The 18,141-nt window shown below is 35.4% G+C and overlaps 1 protein-coding gene across 3 annotated transcripts in view; it reads left to right on the forward strand.

Annotated features, from left to right (window-relative positions):
* The window catches only part of KYNU (kynureninase), a 92,264-nt gene that overhangs the window by 37,992 nt on the left and 36,131 nt on the right, over positions 1–18,141 (forward strand). The gene's annotated exons all lie outside the window — the stretch shown is intronic.

Below are 18,141 nucleotides of genomic sequence, written 5' to 3' on the forward strand. Positions count from 1 at the left end.
AATTATTTAAAGAGTTTAAAAAAAAGAGTAAGATATATATCATATATATGATATATGACATATATATGATATATGACATAAATAATATATTAAATATATCTGAAAAAATATATATATTTTGCTTTAGGCATCTCTATTTAAACCTCTTTTTGTCACTTCTGTGGTCTTACCTCCTTATTAGCATCTGCTCTCCCAATGTCTACCTCTAATCAGCAGTATAGGTGAGCTTCCTGTAAGTGATGTCATTGGTACAGAGCTGCTCAGTCAGCAGAAAGCAGACAATACTTAGGATAGTAACTATATACTAGGACTGTTAGAAGCTCAACTCTGGTGCTTTGTCATATTATAACTCATTCTATATATAATTCATGCTCATTAACACTGTGTACCTGAAAAAGGGGAGATGGAGAATAAAAGTTTATCAGTAGATGGAGTTTTACCCAGTTTACTTTAGGAAGCCATTATACTGCCTATAACGAGCAATTTTCCCTCAATACTACTGAACGACACTTACATAGTTTACTATTGTGAAAGAGTAGCTCTTTATATATAAGTGCTTGTAAGAAAGTGTTTTTAGTATTTGTTTGCCTGAAAAAAAAAAATCAGAGGAACAACATTAAACAGTTACAATTTGTATTTAAAATCTTTAAATAACAGTTCTATTTGATTCAGCAATCAAATCATGTATTTAAAAAGGTAACAACTGAATTATACTCTGAACATTAATAAGTTATGCGATTAATATATGTGTGATATCTAGTTAATGTACTCAGTTATTGAAGCTAATGAATGGAACTAATGAAAAAAAATTTAGCACCGTTATCAGCAGTCTCTAGGAGTTTCCAACCAAGACTTCCAACTGGTTTGATGGATAACTGTGAAAGTGGTGCATTATGAAAGATATAAAGATAATGTCTTCTTAATTTAGATATTAAATGTTAAGCACCAAAATAAAGGGAGGCCAATAAAATATCATATTTTTAAATGTTATACAAGTAATCAGAAGTCCCTGATTGCCTTAGTATACACGCATGTCTCATTAAACTTCATAGAAATGAGGCAGGATGGTAAAGGAGAAAGATCATGGGTTTTGGAATCACTCAGTCTGAAATTCATATATTGGCTAGGTCATTTAATTCTTACATGATCTCAAGCAAGCTAGTTACTTGACTTTTCTGAATTTCTGTTTTCAAAACTGTTAATTTGGGATAACAGGACCCACTTCATAAATGCAGCGTTGATTATGAAGAGTATAAAATATCTCTTGGATTGTACACATTCTACAGTTAAATGGTGGTTCCCTCCCTCCTTCCACTGTCCTCAACAAATATGAAGTTATAGAAAGTGGCTTAAATATAAATATTCTTTCATTTCCCATTAAAAGCATAATAAACTTGTTTAGTAGATGTTATATGTAATTCTTATTCTTAACTACCTTGCTTACTAAAACCATTCTCTCAGTATTTTGCACACTTTCTTTTATGTAAAAAATATGGTAAGTGCCTACCAGGTAAAACTCTCATTGAGTTTTCAGTCAAAGAAAGGAAGGTAGGAATGAGCAGTTCCATATAAATGTAACTGCACAGGAGTGATGGATACTATGTGAGTGAAATGGCGATCTAGCAGACTTCAGTTTATCCATTATCAAAATTATTTTAACAGACATTTATACTCTTGCTAGACAATCCCCTCCATTCTCAATGGAGATTTAGAAAAATTCTTTATAATGTAGACTTACATAGCTCTCTTGGGTGGTCTATGAAGATAAAGCTGAAGAGAGAGACAAAGAGAAAATTAAAGGTGTCAATCAAGAAAGAGTTGGGAAATTCGAGGGGAAAAAAAGCCATAAAAGAGCCACTGTTAGGAACGGCTAAGTGACATAAAAAAGATGAAAGTTTCCAGAAGTATGGTTGGAACCAAAAATGATGGATTAATAAAAGTCAACAAGAGTAGATTCTGAAGTAGAAACTTCATATGAAAGGGAAGTGGGGATAGGAATTTTGAAAAATATATTATTAAAGAAATACATGTATACCAAAAAAAGCAGAAATCATAAGTGGCTTGATGAATTATTTTGAACCCTTATAGCCATCACCCACATCAAGAAACTTCTAGAACATTTATAACACTCAGAATCCTCCTTCTCCCAAATACTGCCTATTACCTCCTCTCCTGACTTCTAACCATATATAAATATATATATATATAAAATATATACATATATAAAATATATATATAAGCTTTGCCCATCTTTGAACTGTATATGAATGGATTAACATATATTCTTTTGTGTCTTGCTTATTTGCTATTATATTTGTGGGGTTCATCCATATTGTATGTAGCAGTTTTGCCTGTTTTTCTTTCCACTTCACTATATTATTATAGTGTATGAAATAGATCACAATTTATTTTTTTCCATTCTAATCAGAATAGATATTTGAGTTTCATTTCCATTTGAGGGCCATTACAATAAATTCTACTGTGAACATTCTTATAAATTTCTTTGGGTATGCCTTCATACCCATTTCTGTTAAATACATACCTAGAATTAGAATCCTTGGAACATAAAGTATGTATATGTTAAATCCTAATCAACAATGCCAACTTTCCAAAGGTTTGTATCAATTTGTCATATACTCCCACTAGCATGTATCAGTTTCTGTTGCTCTTCATTCTCACCAATAGCAAATCTGATTAGTTTGTAATAATAATTCATTAAAGTTTTAATGTGCACTTCTCTGACTATTGATGAGGTCGAGGATCTTTCAAATGTGTACTAGCTGTCTCAGAATCTTCTTTTATGAAATGCTTATTCAAGTGTCTTTCCCAATTTTGTATTTGGTTATCTGACTTTTTGTTGTAAGTGGTATAGAAATCGACTCTGATGGAAAGAGAAAATATAAGATTTCTAGTGATCATCTAAAGGGAAAAATAAATAAATTAATAAAAGAACAGTTGGTAGGACGGCTCTGACTCACATAATGAATTTAGAGAATGCTGAGACTTTTTTTAACTGAGGAGAAGCCCTGGGATGGTGACAAGTGTGAGAGGCCAAGGAAAATTAAGCATAAGATCAGGCTAGAGAGCCATATTATAAGGGAAGGCCAGCATGTGAAAAGAGACATCAGTTTGAAGACACACTTTTCATATTTTGTCTTAGAAGCCATCTACTTAATTTTATATTATTGGCCAACCTACCATCTTGGAGCTCTGCCTTACTTCTATATTTATATATTTTTCATACACTATTACTTATTTCTACTAATAATTTATTTTTGTCTACATTCACTGAATGCTCCCCATTGTCCTTTGAATTACTAACCCTAAAGATTTTTAACCACTGCCACGACTCAGCTCTCACTGTCAAGTAAAAGCTACAGGCTACTCACACACTTGAAAATTGTTATTTATGAGCATCTGCCTATTACACATGGAAGTCCTATATGCACCTTGAGATCAGTATGTTCCAGACTTGTCTCCCTCCAGAATATCCCTACTGTTTGTTTCATGCCACCATCGTTATAGACCTATAGACTCAACTCTGACATTTTCCTGTTCTTTACCTTTTCAACCAATCACTTCTTAATTCTACCCTCAGGGTTAGTCTTTCCTTTAATATTCCTGAATCACTTATGAAGGTTTTCAGCTGCAAGAAACAAAATCCCAGAGAAAAATTAGCCAAAGATTAGGGATTTATTTTTCTCACCACAGAAGACTTGAGGCAGGAGGCTGCTAGGATGCACTCAGCAACTGAGTAGTGTTTGTGTGACATCTCCAGGGCTTTCTTATATTTTCTTCAGTCTTTTCATGTCATGGTCACAGGGAGAGTTGTCCCAAATCCAGATATCACAATTCTATTTACAGCAGAGAGAAAGACGAAGGGAGAAGTAGCAGTACAGCTTTATCTGTCCCTTTCATCCAAAGTGCAAAGTCTTTCCCAGAAAAACTTAGCAGTTTCCTGTTTATGATTCATTGCCTTCTGAAGTAGTAGTTTCAAAGAAGCATGAGTAAAGGAGTTTTTAGCTTTTATGGCCCTATATTAAAGAGAGGCTGAGAAGAGGGGTTGGGGTTAATTTACCGACAGTACTTCTTGCATTTCCCAATTACACCCCCGTGGAGCATCATTGTTTCTAATCTGTTTCCCTCTTTCCTCTTCTAGCCCTCTTTAATTTTTTTCCTTTTTTTTCCCTTCGTTCCTTCCTCCCTCCCTCCCTCCCTTCTTTTTTTCTTTCTTCTATTTTCTTCTTTGCCTCATTTCACAAAACATTTGAAAAAAATTCATGGAAAGTTGATTAGGCTCCATAATGAAATATAAAGAGAGCAAAATAAAGAGAAAATCTATATCATCTGGTGAAATGAATAGACTCCCCACAAATTATAATTTCTCAAGTTGAATTATGATAAGAAATAGGTAATTAGAAATTACTGTCAATGGAAACTCTTGGTGTATAAAGTAGACTAAGTCTTGGTAACAATTAAATAGAGCCATAAATGGCTTCACTGTGATAGATGTTTTTGTGTTGCTCATGCAGCAGTCAGGGATCAGCTTTCTCCAGTGAAATGATTCAGGTTACCAGTGGTTCAGGGTTGTATCCTATGGCTTTCATACCCTAGAGCTTCTGTCACTATTCAGCCAAAGAAATGGGATAAAGGGATTTAAAGGGGAATACTAACATCTTAAAAACATTAGCTTAACAATGAAAAAATTTATTTCCACTTATATTCCCTCGACTAACACATGGTCATTTTTGGGAAATTAAGTATATTTGTGTGCTTAAGAGGAACAGTTATTAGCCTTGCCACACCTGGAATTCAGGCGTTTTTGGTTGCTGATGGAGTAGGATACTTATTCTGAAATGCAGTATAGCATTTGCATTAATGAAATGTTTAGATAGTAGAGACAGAGACACACCTGGCCTTGAACCCACATCTTTCCATTAGTTTCTAGAATAGTTTAAATGGCTTAATTCATTTACCAATATGACTTCATTTCTCCACTTAACAAATGGGGACGGTAATAGTGCCTACTTCATTGATTTGTTCTACTGAGAAACAAGGAACTATCCCTAAAACACTTAGTACTTAGTGCATTGTAAGTAATCAGTAAACGTTATCAATATATAAAAATATCACATTGGCATATCCAACCTACAAAAAAATAATGAATCCTTAGAAAGTGAAATATTAAGAACTTTAAACTAAAGACTCTCATTATACACTTCTACTCTAGATTATAAAAGAAAACAGTAATCTAAGCAGTATGGTTAGGACTCAATAGACTGGACTGAAAACTTTAAAGTCTGGGTAATGGACTGATAAAAATTTTAATAATCTTATCCCTAAAAAAACTCAGTGCCAACTGCTTGCTTTCTACCTTCCCTCTCCAGTGCCACATAAAATGGCCTACAGCACTCTGGAATTCATGGTACCTGGCAGACAGTGGTGCCAAATAAATATTTTTGAGTGAATGAATGATTGATTCTCTTATTTATCACATCTTTTATACTATCTTACTCTACCTTATATGGATGCTGGCATGTTAGTTTTCTTTTAGCCTACTGAAAATTGAAATGCAAATGACAGCCAAAAAGAAGACTGAATTTTGCAGACCTGTGCTTTGCTTTATTAGTTTCTACCTTGTCATGGGTCACTCTCTACTGGGTATGGGTACAAACATCTCTTAGACCTAACTATAAGTTGCCTAAATTATTAATAAGTAATAATCACAATTACAGCCCAAACAATTTTAAAAACAAAATGAATTAATTCTGGATCTAGAACATTAGACGAAAGCAGAAATATGAATAAAGACATCATTATAAAAAAGAAAGACATAGTTTAGCTTTAATATCATTTAATAAAAACTGAGGTATCTAAATAACACTCATATATAAATGGTCACCTCACTGATCCATCCATTTATCTTCAGGGAAAGTTTAAATTATTGTTAAAAATGTCTTCAGACTTTTGTAGGAGACAAATGATTGATCAAGCCTCAAAATTCAACATTATCTTGGCTGAGCTGCTTCTAGTACTGAAGATTGGGAGTCAAGTCTCATGGACTATTACAACAGAATAATATCAGTAATACTTGCATGAGATATCAGGATTTGAGCAATCAATCAGTCAGGAAAAATCAGTACCTGATGCTTTTGTATATAACTATAATATAAACTGGCATGTTGTATGAAATTTTTATGCATAATAAATTAACCTTTTCCAAAAAGGTTTAACATTGAGATGTTCAATATTAAGTAATCTTTACTAGAAATCATACTAATACAGCCATTCTTTCATTAAAGTCACTGCCAGTTCACCAAATAGGATCTTATCATTAGCGCATAAAAAGAATCTTATCTCTATATTCTCTATAGCAGAGCGATATGCATTTTAATTTTTTATACATTCTTTCTATCAGTAAATATTTGAGTAGTAAATTGTAATAACGGAATTCTAAATAAGAATGCCTAATTTAGCCTGGAGTGTCAGCCTGACCTTCTTAGGGAAGATGAGACAAGAGCCAATTCTAACATTATGAGTAGGAGGTAACTAGGTAAAATCTCCTCCAGGGTGCGGACAGTATGGTGGGGCCATTCTAGATAGTGTTAAAAAATGACAGAATCACAAGGAAGCAAATATTTCAGTATAATTTGATTGTAGAAAAGATTGTATAATTTGATAGTTAGAAAAGATATGACAAGAAATGAGTTTATAAAGCAGACAGAGGCTGAGTAAAGAAGGGCCCACTAAGCCATATTATACATCTTGAGCTTCTCTTTAGTGCCACAGGTAGCTACTAAAAGCTTTTAGACAATGAAAGAACTAGGTTTTGTTTTAATTTTAAAAAGATTTTCCCTGCCTACAGGAATGGGTAGGAATTAGATGAGTAGGCAAAAGTAAAGAGTCAGTTGCAGTCTCTATGCAAGAATTTTAAAACTCGCTATCATGATACAGTTCAAAAGACAGGGGTACCAGAGAGCAGATCCATTTCATACTACATGAAATATTTTTCTGATCTCCTAAGAGATTCTTCTTATTTAATCTTATCATCCTATTGTTATTAAAGACAGATTTTGTATAACCATCAGAAATGAAGGATCTATACTGAGCTCTTGCTGTCCCACCCAGATTTAGTTCTAGCCACAGAATCCAAGGATTAAATATATATATATATATATATATATATATATATATATAGAGAGAGAGAGAGAGAGAGAGAGAGAGAACAGAGACAGAGACAGACAGAAACAGAGACAAAGAGACAGAGAGAGAGAAGAGAAAAATGACCTAAAGTTTAGATGGAATGTCCCATTAACTATATATCATTTACTCTGGGAATAGTGAAGGATTATTCTGTTTAGAAATATAAAGTAAACTATCCTGGTTATCCAAGCAGGAGCCTGGAGTCTCTAAGTCAAAATATGTTGGTAAGGATCAGTGCCCAAGAATCTAAAAATTTTGAGCTGTCTCTAAGAACTTTGCATCAGATGTTTTAATTTAAGCTTTTCATTAAATGGACCATGTGAGAAAGACTGAGTAGTTCTCAACAGAAGAGAAATTTGCACTCAAGATGTTTTAGAATTACAGATTTGAGAAAAGCAAGACTCTCAGTTGTCAATCAGGATTGTTGCTTTGGCAACCACTCTCATCAAAGCCATGGTGGACAATTATTTCTCCAGATCTAGCCTCGTCTAAACCCAGGGTCCCCCAAGTGAAATATTATATTTATGGGTTTTTTTTAGATGATATGCATTTTATAAAATACTTAAGTTGTCTTAGACCCAGGCTAAAACCCATATTTTTCATGCCACTTGACCAACAAAAGGCTGATTTAAGTCTTTGTTAAGCTGAAAAACGAAAGTGTTACAACATGAAATGTACACACCCGTTTTAATTTATTCACTAATCACCATAAGAATGGAAAGGAAAAAGTGTGTCTCATGGCAATCAAGGTAGGTGGAATTTCAGAAGACCCCAGAAAAAAAAATCCCCAATAAAATGTGAGAGATTTCTCTTAATGTCCTTCTTCATGATCCCCTTCTTTAAGAAATGTTTTATTAAATTAATTTATTTTTGGTTGCGTTGGGTCTTCGTTGCTGTGTGCGGGCTTTCTCTAGTTGCGGCGAGTGGGGGCTACTCTTCATTGTGGTGCACGGGCTTCTTACTGTGGCGGCTTCTCTTGTTGCGGAGCACGGGCTCTAGGTACACGGGCTTCAGTAGTTGTGGCTCGTGGGCTGTAGAGCGCAGGCTCAGTAGCCGTGGCGCACGGGCTTAGTTGCTCCGCGGCATGTGGGATCTTCCCCAGACCAGGGCTCAAACCCGTGTCCCCTGCATTGACAGGCGGATTCTTAACCACTGTGCCACCAGGGACTTCCCCCCTTCTTTAATCAGTTAAATTGTTTATGCAAACAAGATTAGGGATATCAAAGTTTAGTTCAGTTGAAGAGACAATGTTCACTTTCCTAGCAAATTAAGTAAGGTGGTAAACAAAGAAGATAACTATCACATTGTCTATAAAAAGTAGCTTTAAGGGAAGAAATTTAAGAGTGACATCTTCAGAAACTATCCCATAAGCTTCTTTGCAAGATTATCAAGTTCAGTATGTAAGTAAAACTTAATAATATAAGCAAATTTGGTTGAGAAATTGACCATTTAGATTGGCATAGTAATCACTAGTAAAATATCTTATGGAAGAGTGTACTTTCATTTCCCATCTAAATGGGGCTCTCTTTGATACACAGTATCATTCTCATGTGATGGATAAATTAAATAGTTGCTTTAACGCCACTTTATAACAAGACAGGTAGATAAAAGTAGATATGTAAAGGTTAAAAGTCACCACCCATCCAAAAAGTAACTGCCCATTGTTGGGAAGGTTGTGATTAGGCCCATGTATCCCCTATTTGATCCCTTGCTTCATGTCTTTCCCAAATTATGACCATCATTCTTCTACCATTTGTAGAATAGAGTCAAAACCACTTCAGGGCTTCCCTGGTGGCGCAGTGGTTGAGAGTCCGCCTGCCGATGCAGGGGACACGGGTTCGTGCCCCGGTCCGGGAAGATCCCACATGCCACGGAGCGGCTGGGCCCGTGAGCCATGGCCGCTGAGCCTGCGCGTCCGGAGCACAGCTCCGCAACGGGAGAGGCCACATCAGTGAGAGGCCCGCGTACCGCAAAAAAGAAACCAAAAACACTTCAGTCTTTTATGATTAGGCATATACCTAAGTTATCAGTATCGTATTTTCCTCTGCTCTCCTTCACATACTAATAGTTAAACTAAACCAAATGTGTTGAATGTTTTCTGTCCAGATGTCATACTTTCAGTCTCCAGGCCTTTTTTCTTTGCTTTCCCTCCTCCTAGAATTCCCACATATGAAGATTCTGTTCCTCCAGCTTAGCTCAACCACTACCTGCTTCACAGGTTATGATCTGTCCTAGGGAATTGCTTTGTTTAACCCTCTTTGTATATGCAAACATCGTACATTAAACATTTTTTTAATCACATGCCAATAATGACAGATCAAGAGATTTCATATAAAAACTCCTAGTTTCAAATTACAGGTTTGGCAACACTAGACCATCTTTCTTGTACGATAACAAGTGGCAAGCCTGAATCATAGCTCTGCCCATTGGATGGGACTTCGGTTCTTCAACACAACTCCCACGTCTACCTACTGACCTCAGCACTGAAGCAGAATGACAGCTGGTGTATATATTTCTGCTTACATTGCAGCATTCTTACCAAAAACGGTAAAGTGGAGTATTTCTTATAGGTCCAACTCATATATTTCTTGACTAACTCCTGTAGAAACATGAGGGGGTGATCCTTCACCTTCATCATAAAATTTTTCTTGCTCCTCTGTGTCAGGCTAAATCTGTCTTCCTGCTGTATTTCCATAGCATGACAGAAAATGTATTATTGGTCCTCTTTTGCAGTATCTTGCAATTATTTCTATGCCTATCTTAACTATGAAATTTAGGAAGCTTTTGTCAATAGTGTGTTCAATGACTGATTGAGGGTGGACCCTACAAACTTCACAGGCTTATACTAGTGCTTTACACATACATAGTCATTTATCATTAAGTGCATACCTGTTTGGCCAGTGAATGGATAAATGTGTGTTATCAGCAAGAATGGATTAGGCTGATTTTATGGATCACACATTGCATAAAAGATATAACTATGCTCCCATTTAATTAGAATCAGAAAATTCTGAAGAATTACTTATAATGGTCAATTGCTCTAAAAATCAAAATACTTGTAAAATTTGAGTTCTTTTTCAAACTCCATTTCTACTCTTTGACACACTTAGGGCATGCAGACTGCTCCATTAAGTTATTAAATATTAAATGAACTAAATTAAGCTTGAAAAATTACCTTGAGCTATTTTTCCCATCTTGAGTATCTGAAATAAATCAAACAAACTATATTTTGTGTGAGATCCTTGCCAGCTGGAGAAAGACTCCAGAAGAGAAGAGTGTTACTTGATTTGTTTTATTTTTCTTCTTTGGTTTTGTACTTACTTCCGACCATAAACAGAGGAGACAATTGCTGTTTTTTCCTGGTAAAAGAAATAGCTGAAATTTACTCTTGAAAGCACACTCTATTAGATAGTAAGACATTTCTACCTGTAAATTACACAACACTTTAGGGTCTCAAGGTTTTTTTTTTTTTTTTTGCTTTTCCTCTCTCTCAAATCCTTTACTCTTTCTCCCCATGTAGCTGTTAGCTCTTAGCTCTGTCTCAAACCTTCTTAACTGATACCTCCCTCCTTAAATTTCATTAGCAAAATGCTCCTAACACTCCCCACTTTCTACTTCTCATCTCTGGATTTGCCAGTCTCATCAATATTTACTTTTAAAAAGCCAGGCTAAAAGGATGAATCTAGTTTCTGCAATAGTGCTTTGTACAAATGTGAATAATACTAGGTGCTGATGATGACCTACTGTGCTTCAGGCACTTGGCATGTAGTATTTACAATATTCTCAGCTACCCTAATAGGGAGCTTTTCCCATGGCTCAGTTGAGGAAACTGAGTCCAAGAGAAGTTAAGCAGTTGCTCAAGCTGACTTAGCCAGCCAGTAAAGGTTAGACTTGGAGTCTGGCGCTGATACCATACCTCTCTTTCCACTATATTTTCTCCTTTTATATTTGTAAACTGATTGTGTAAGGGCAAAGAGGTCTCAACATTTGGAAAGTCAAAGAAAATACATATAGCCCTCTTTCTTGGTTATTTTTCTCCATGGGAGCCTGAAACCTTTGTCTTTATGGTTGATATAACTGTCTCTTCAGTTTAGAGAATATTGAAAACCACAATTTTTACTTTGCCCCTAGATGTCAAGTATAAGGAACAGAATTATTGCTGAATAAGATTCTATTCAGTGCCAGCATTCAATAGTGGCCCAACTCGGAACCTCTAACCCACTCTTCCCAACCGCTCTTTTTAAGAGATGCCCCAAGACACTGGTGGGTCTCCTTCTGATGGTTCTCTTAGGTAGTTCTATTGGCAATAGCTCCCACCAATGATTGCCCCATTGTCATTCCTGTTAGCAGCTCTTCAGGGCCTTTAGATGTATTTGCAGGTGCCCTCCCTCTAATTAAGAGCTTACAAACTCCTATATGACTGGGAAGCTAATCTACATGACAATAGGGAGAATTTCAACAGGAAGTCCACTGAACCTTCTAATGGTAGCTGAGTTGCAGAGTATTCTCAAGAAATTTCATTGTTTCACAGGTATATTGACCCCTCACTTAATATCAGTTTCCAGGATTTAAGAGGGGGAGAGAGAGACAGAGAGAGCGAGGGAGACAGAGAGAAAATAGATTAAGAAAAACCCCACTGTGTCTGCCTTTAAAGAATCATATGGGACATAGAGACATATATATAGAAAACTGCTTTAGACTGTATTAATGCTCGACAAGGGTAAAAACAAATCCATGAAAATGCCTTAGAAAATCAATCCAGTCTAATACCACAAAAAACAGAGTTATATATGCTCCAATTCATTTTACCTTACGATTGGGTCAAAACCACATATTGCAAATTCAAGAGGAAGTCAGATAGTGTGGGGAAAATTTCCCACTCAAGTTCGGAAGCTATCATTTTCCTCCAGGCATCTGTTCACAGAACTAGGGGACATAGCTATTAGGACATAGCTAGTATTCCAGACTCTGGTTGCCAGTGTTCCCCATGGGCTACGTGGCCTGCTGTGTAAGTTCCACAGCTAAAACACTTCTGGAATTTAAACAAAGGGCACCTTGAGTTATATATTAATTTCAAAAAACATTCAGGTTCCATTTCCTGTTACATAAATAGAGCCCAGAAAGGCCTCCAAAAATGCACTAGGTTGGCCATCTTCAGCACCTGAGTAGAGTTCTACCACCCCATTCAGGACTCCAAGGTTTCCATCCAAAGACAAGCTCCTTAGTTTTCCTGTGTCCATCATCTTCTTCCCAAATTTCCACCCCGTCACTTTACTTTTCCAACAGGATACTTCCTTCATATTTTCTTTTGGGTAACTATAAGTTACTATACTTTCTGAAAATATGGAAGTATGGCTTGATATAAGTGGGTAATAAAATCCTAATACTGTATTAGTCTAATTTGCACAGGTTGACAAATAAATGAATATTTCAGAATTGATTCTACTTTCACTTTTTAGCTTACCCTTGAATCCAAACCAGAGTTTTTAAGTCACCGAGTGAAAGCATTCATTCTGATTTCATTTTGATTTCAAGTTAAAGGTACTCGTTTTTAATTTAATTAATTCCCTGATATCTATGCACAACCTTTGTCATGAAAGACTCTTTCTTGATTCAAAACTCTCTCTTATTCGATATCTTATCTTTTTCCAAATTAAGCTCTCTGGAAACCGAGAAGTATAGTCATGGCTCCCCAAATCCCTAGCAATAGCCCACATGAGAGGCACAGAACAATGTTCACTTTATCAGGGCTTGTTGTCTCTGCTGTATACACATTTTGGCATAAATACCATCAATCAATAGCTCTAGGACAATGGGGGAGCTTTCTTACTCAAATTATCATGTAGACTAAGGGTTATTTGTGATACCATCCTTCTCTGTACACTTGCATTTTAAAATAATATTTTGATAGAAGATACATTTGAAATTATTAGACCTTAACCTTGGAGTAATTCATCATATGTCTCGGGTAGAATCTTGTCTACCCTCCCAATTTTTCCTCTTTCTGTTCGTGTTTGCTGCTGAACTTAATATGAACATTTAGAATTATCAAGTCACTAGCTTCCTGGATGGAATACTGTGTGTATTTTTTTTCTCCTGCAGTACATATGCTGATTACTTATGTTTTTCTGGTATCATATATTATCTATAAGAGCCTCAGGACTAAAATAACTTTGAGTAGCATTCAGGTTCTGCCTTACAGAAAATTTTAAGTTTTGGTTCTGGTTGCCAAGCTACTTGATTTCTAAAATATTCCCTGCAGTTCCACTTGGAAGATTGTGTTTTGTCCCTTTTAACTTGTGAAAGTTCATTCTCATTTTGTATTGCTTTATGTTTTAATAGTGAGGAACAGTTACTCCCATAAAACTATTGATATAAATAAGTGAAGGCTTAACATAGTATTTCAAAAAACAGTAGACAGCTGTATTAAATAATTTGGGGAAGGAAACTGTAATACAAATTACATATTGACTTTAAGTGCAGAGTAAACACAGTATTAAGAAATAATGCATAGTTCCTGCTTATAACCAGAGTTGGATGAAAAGAAAAAAAAAAAGTGAGAAGGATATTTGAAGACCACAATAAATTATAGGATGAAAGGAAAGACTTTCACAATAAAAATTCACTCTGAAATGATATACTATGTTTACAGAGATGGTAGAGGCCCCTCTTACAGAGATCTTTACTAGGTATTACTTTTTTTCTTTTAACTTAGCATCTGTGGATTTTTTTGAATCATAGTACTTGAATGAATTTTACAAATTTTAGTGCTTCAAGACTATGGCAAGAAACCCTACCACCTTTCATGTGCTTCTTGTTCATTTTCACCCTCCCCAATACAAGTCAACAACACCTCCCTAACTGTGAGCTTCCTTGGGAAATCCCAGAATCAAAGCTAACTAGCCAACCTGTTGTTATTAATCCACCATTTGTCCATATCATCTATGTAGAGTTGAACAACCACACACACATACACACACACTCCTATCATTTTTTAAAAGTTTTGTTCACTGTCCTCAAATTTTCCCATCAGTTTTTCTATTTAAGGTAATATTGTTCAAATTTATAGCAATGTACTTCTTCAGTTGTTTCCTGTGACTTTAGATCAAAACAGGAGTGATATTTAGAATACATAAAGATCTCTTTAGTATGGTGTGGAAACTGTAGTTCCCATAAACAGCCACGAGAGAAGTCACACTCCTATTACTAGTATCCAATTACTAGCCTTGAAGGGACTTGTAGGCCCCTGTAATTTACCCACCATGATGCTAATGCCACTGCCAAGGGCATCCACTGAAGTCTGGACATGCACCCAGCTGGTATGTATGAATGACCACAGGCTGTGTGACAGGCATCTCTTGCAGGTACCTCCTAAGTAACCTGGGCGCTTACTCAATTGGCTCAAAGACAAAGGCTACTTACCTATCTTAAGTATTTTATTATTTTAACAATTATTTGAACACACAAATGCATACAAGCTGACTTTCAGTTCTGTGTATAGCTACAAATATATAATTAACCCTTTTCCCACCAAATTTGCTACTTATTGATGGTCTTCATAATTTATAGGATTTTTTTTTTTTTTTGGTGAAGAAAGAACAAACTAATAATATCTGTCTAAAGCCAATCTGTTATAGAATAAATCAATAAAGTTATCAGGACTTTAATGCTACAAGGGATAAAATTAAACTGTACTATTCCATATTTCATTTTAATTAATAAACAAATAATAAACTAAATTTGAGACACAGTGATCTAGCTCTTTACCTGGAAATCTCAGCACAGACCCTGTGTATTATTCCACTGGTTAGAAAAATTTTTAGTATTGTGCTAGTAAAGATGGCAAAGACAAAAAGTCATGATATTCCTTGTTTTATTGAAAGGGATTTTAAATATATTTTAAACTACTTTTGACTGTCCAAGAAACTTCATTTTAAAATATGCCAAGCCTGAATAAATGGTTTATGCAATAAAATTGAAACAGAAATAAAGGATATCAAATAATATTTTAACATTTAGCTTCAGTTTACAGAGTATTTATTGACAATTGTATGACTTTGTTTTTTTACTTATTTATTCAACAATTGAATTATTTGAGTTCATATTATATAAAAATAGAAGACAGTTTAAGACTGGAAAATTGCTACAAGAGATTTATGCAACCAGGGCTGTAAGATGAGAGAAGCAAGAGGGTTTGGCAAAGGTATCTTCCTATGGAAGTTATCTTGTGATCAAAATTTGAGCTACCCAGGCAAATGAGGAGGGAAAGAATACCCGAGACAGAGAACAGTTTATGCAAATAAATGAAAGTACGTGTAGGGCACCCGGGACAGGAAAGCTGGAAAGAACCAGATCATAAAGGTCTTTAAAAGCCATACCAAGGAAAATGAGTTACATTCTCAAGTTAATGGGGAGATCTTTGAAGGGACCCAGGAAGTCTTATAACCAAATGTATGATTTAGAAAGTTCATTGGAAGAAGGCAGGCTGGAAGTAGTCTGAATGGTTAGAAGGCTGGAAGTAGTCCGAATGGTTAGAAGACTGCCATAGTTTGGGGACTGACTGTAAAGCCAGGTGACACGGTGGCTGAACACCGCTGCTGTCCTTGTATCAATGAGAGTCTGAGCAATTGTGGGTAATTTTAATAAAAATCTGTTGAAAAATATTTGATTTCTATTTTTAAAATTACATAAAGTATGCACTCAAGGATGAGGTCTGTTTTCACACATTCATATTGTTTTACCTACTCTTATTCGTAAAATAATGAAAATGTTAACTGCATGGCTATACAGAGGTTTTGGAGAACTATTAGTTTTTTCTTTATTTTTAAGATGCTGCCATCTAGTGAAACTTTTGTAAAATCGCTTTGTGATGATCTCATGCAAGTTTGTATCTTATGGTCATTTCCTAAAAACAGTCACATTTTAATAATTTATGTTCTCTGCCACCCATGGGGAAAGAATTGTACATGCATTAAAACATACTGTAGGAGCCACAAGTGATTATTTTACATCGTGCCACAGATGTGACCACAGAGCTTTTAATAACAGGATACAGTAGGTGAAGTTTCACGGTTTCTTCATTGTGCCATTCTTTATAAATAATTGATAATAAAATAAAAGTGCTGCCTTTTTATTCCTTGAGTTTTCTAAGAAAAGCTGTGTTGTAAAAACTTGTCTAAGAGAAGTTAAGTTGTAAAAATTTTTTCATTAAAAAAGCACTTTAATTGGATGTGTTGGTGAGAAAAAAGAGAATTTTAAATTCAGGACTTTTTTCCCCCAAATTTAATTTCAATATTAAAAGTGTATCTTAAAATACAAACTAATTGCACATATGTATGTCTCTGTATATATATCTATTGAACCTAGTCTGCAAACCTCAGTTTTGATGACCTCTAAATCTTGATGGAGATTAACTGTATTTCTTTTCTATTGCTTCAAAAATTTGTGTTAGCATGAAGCATCTGTCATATTTTTATGACATGTATTGCTCATTTTTTGTGTTTTAGAAACAAAATACCTGTAAGAACTTTTTCTTTTATGATGTTCTAGTTCTGGCCACATTACAGTAAGGTTTCTAATTAACTGACTCCCCAATATATTGAGTTTCTCTATGGAAACCAATGCTATAGGGCAGGGGTCAGCAAATCTTTTCTGTAATGGGCAAAATAGCAAATGTTTCAGAATTTTTCGTTCATATGGTCTCTGTTGCAGTGATTCATTTGTGCTTGCAAAAGCAGCCATAGACAATATCTAAACAAATGAGATTGTTGTGCTCAAATACAACTTTATTCATTAAGAACAGGTCATGAAAAAAAAAAAGAAAAAAAAAAAAAGAACAGGTCATGGTTTGCATTCCTCTGTTCTGGGGAAAGTACCTGTAATAGCAGTTTGGGGTTATTTATTCTTAAGAGGTGTTAGAACAATCTAAAACTGGTACCTCTGCAATTATTTACTTCAAAAACTTCAATCCATAGATGTGTTTCTTCGAAGTTGCAGGAAGTCTACAAGTTTTAAGAATGTAATTATTATGTTTGCTCTTAGTAAGCAAACAACAGAAGAACTCAGAGGTAAGACACGTTTGCAAAGTGAACTATCACCCCCATTTAACTATCAGCTTTTTAAAAAAATTCATGTCATTAACTGAGACAGAATAGAGTCAGATAGTAAGAGACTGTTAGGGTCTCAAGTCAATGTACAGGGAGAACACAGTATAGAGTCAAAAACAGCATCATTTTTATGGGTCACCTTTGTGTCAACTGATCTAGACAGGACTTAGTTGCAGGGATCTTGCTAATCTCAGCTGAGGTCACTCATGCATCTCTGGCCAACTAAGAGAATGTGGGTGAGTAGAATCCAGGCTGAGCCCAGGGGAGGATGACTCTGATCCACAATTTTTTCATCTTCCATCTGGGCCAGTAGGTTGGCCGAAGCAAGTCCTTCTCATATAGGTGGCAGAGGGCAAGAGAGAGCAAGCCTCATCACTCAAGTGATTAGGACATTCTCTTTGTATTATATGTGCTGATGTCCCTTTGCTCAAAACAAGTCGCCTGACTGATCCCAGTGGCGGAGAATTGCACCCTGTTCTCAGTGAAGGAACTGAAAAGTTACGTGGCAAGGGACATGGATACAGGAAGGGACGTAGAATCGGAACCACTAAGGCAATTTACTACAGCATGCATAGACTTGATCAAATTAAATGACATGATGTGGGGTTAAGTGATAAACTGAAAATTTTATTAACTCCTTCAGGTTAACAGGATATACTAAAGCAGCAGTTCTCAAACTTTTTAGTAATGCAAACCTTTTACATTCTTAAAAATCACTGATCACCTCAAAGAGGTTTTAATATTGTTTATATCTATCTATCTATATTTACTGTATTTCTAATTAAAACAGAATTTTAAAATACATTTACTTATTTATTTTAGGACAAAAGTG

Source organism: Leucopleurus acutus, assembly GCF_964270905.1.
Source record: "Leucopleurus acutus genome assembly, chromosome: 6".
NCBI classification, from domain to species: Eukaryota; Metazoa; Chordata; class Mammalia; order Artiodactyla; family Delphinidae; genus Leucopleurus; species Leucopleurus acutus.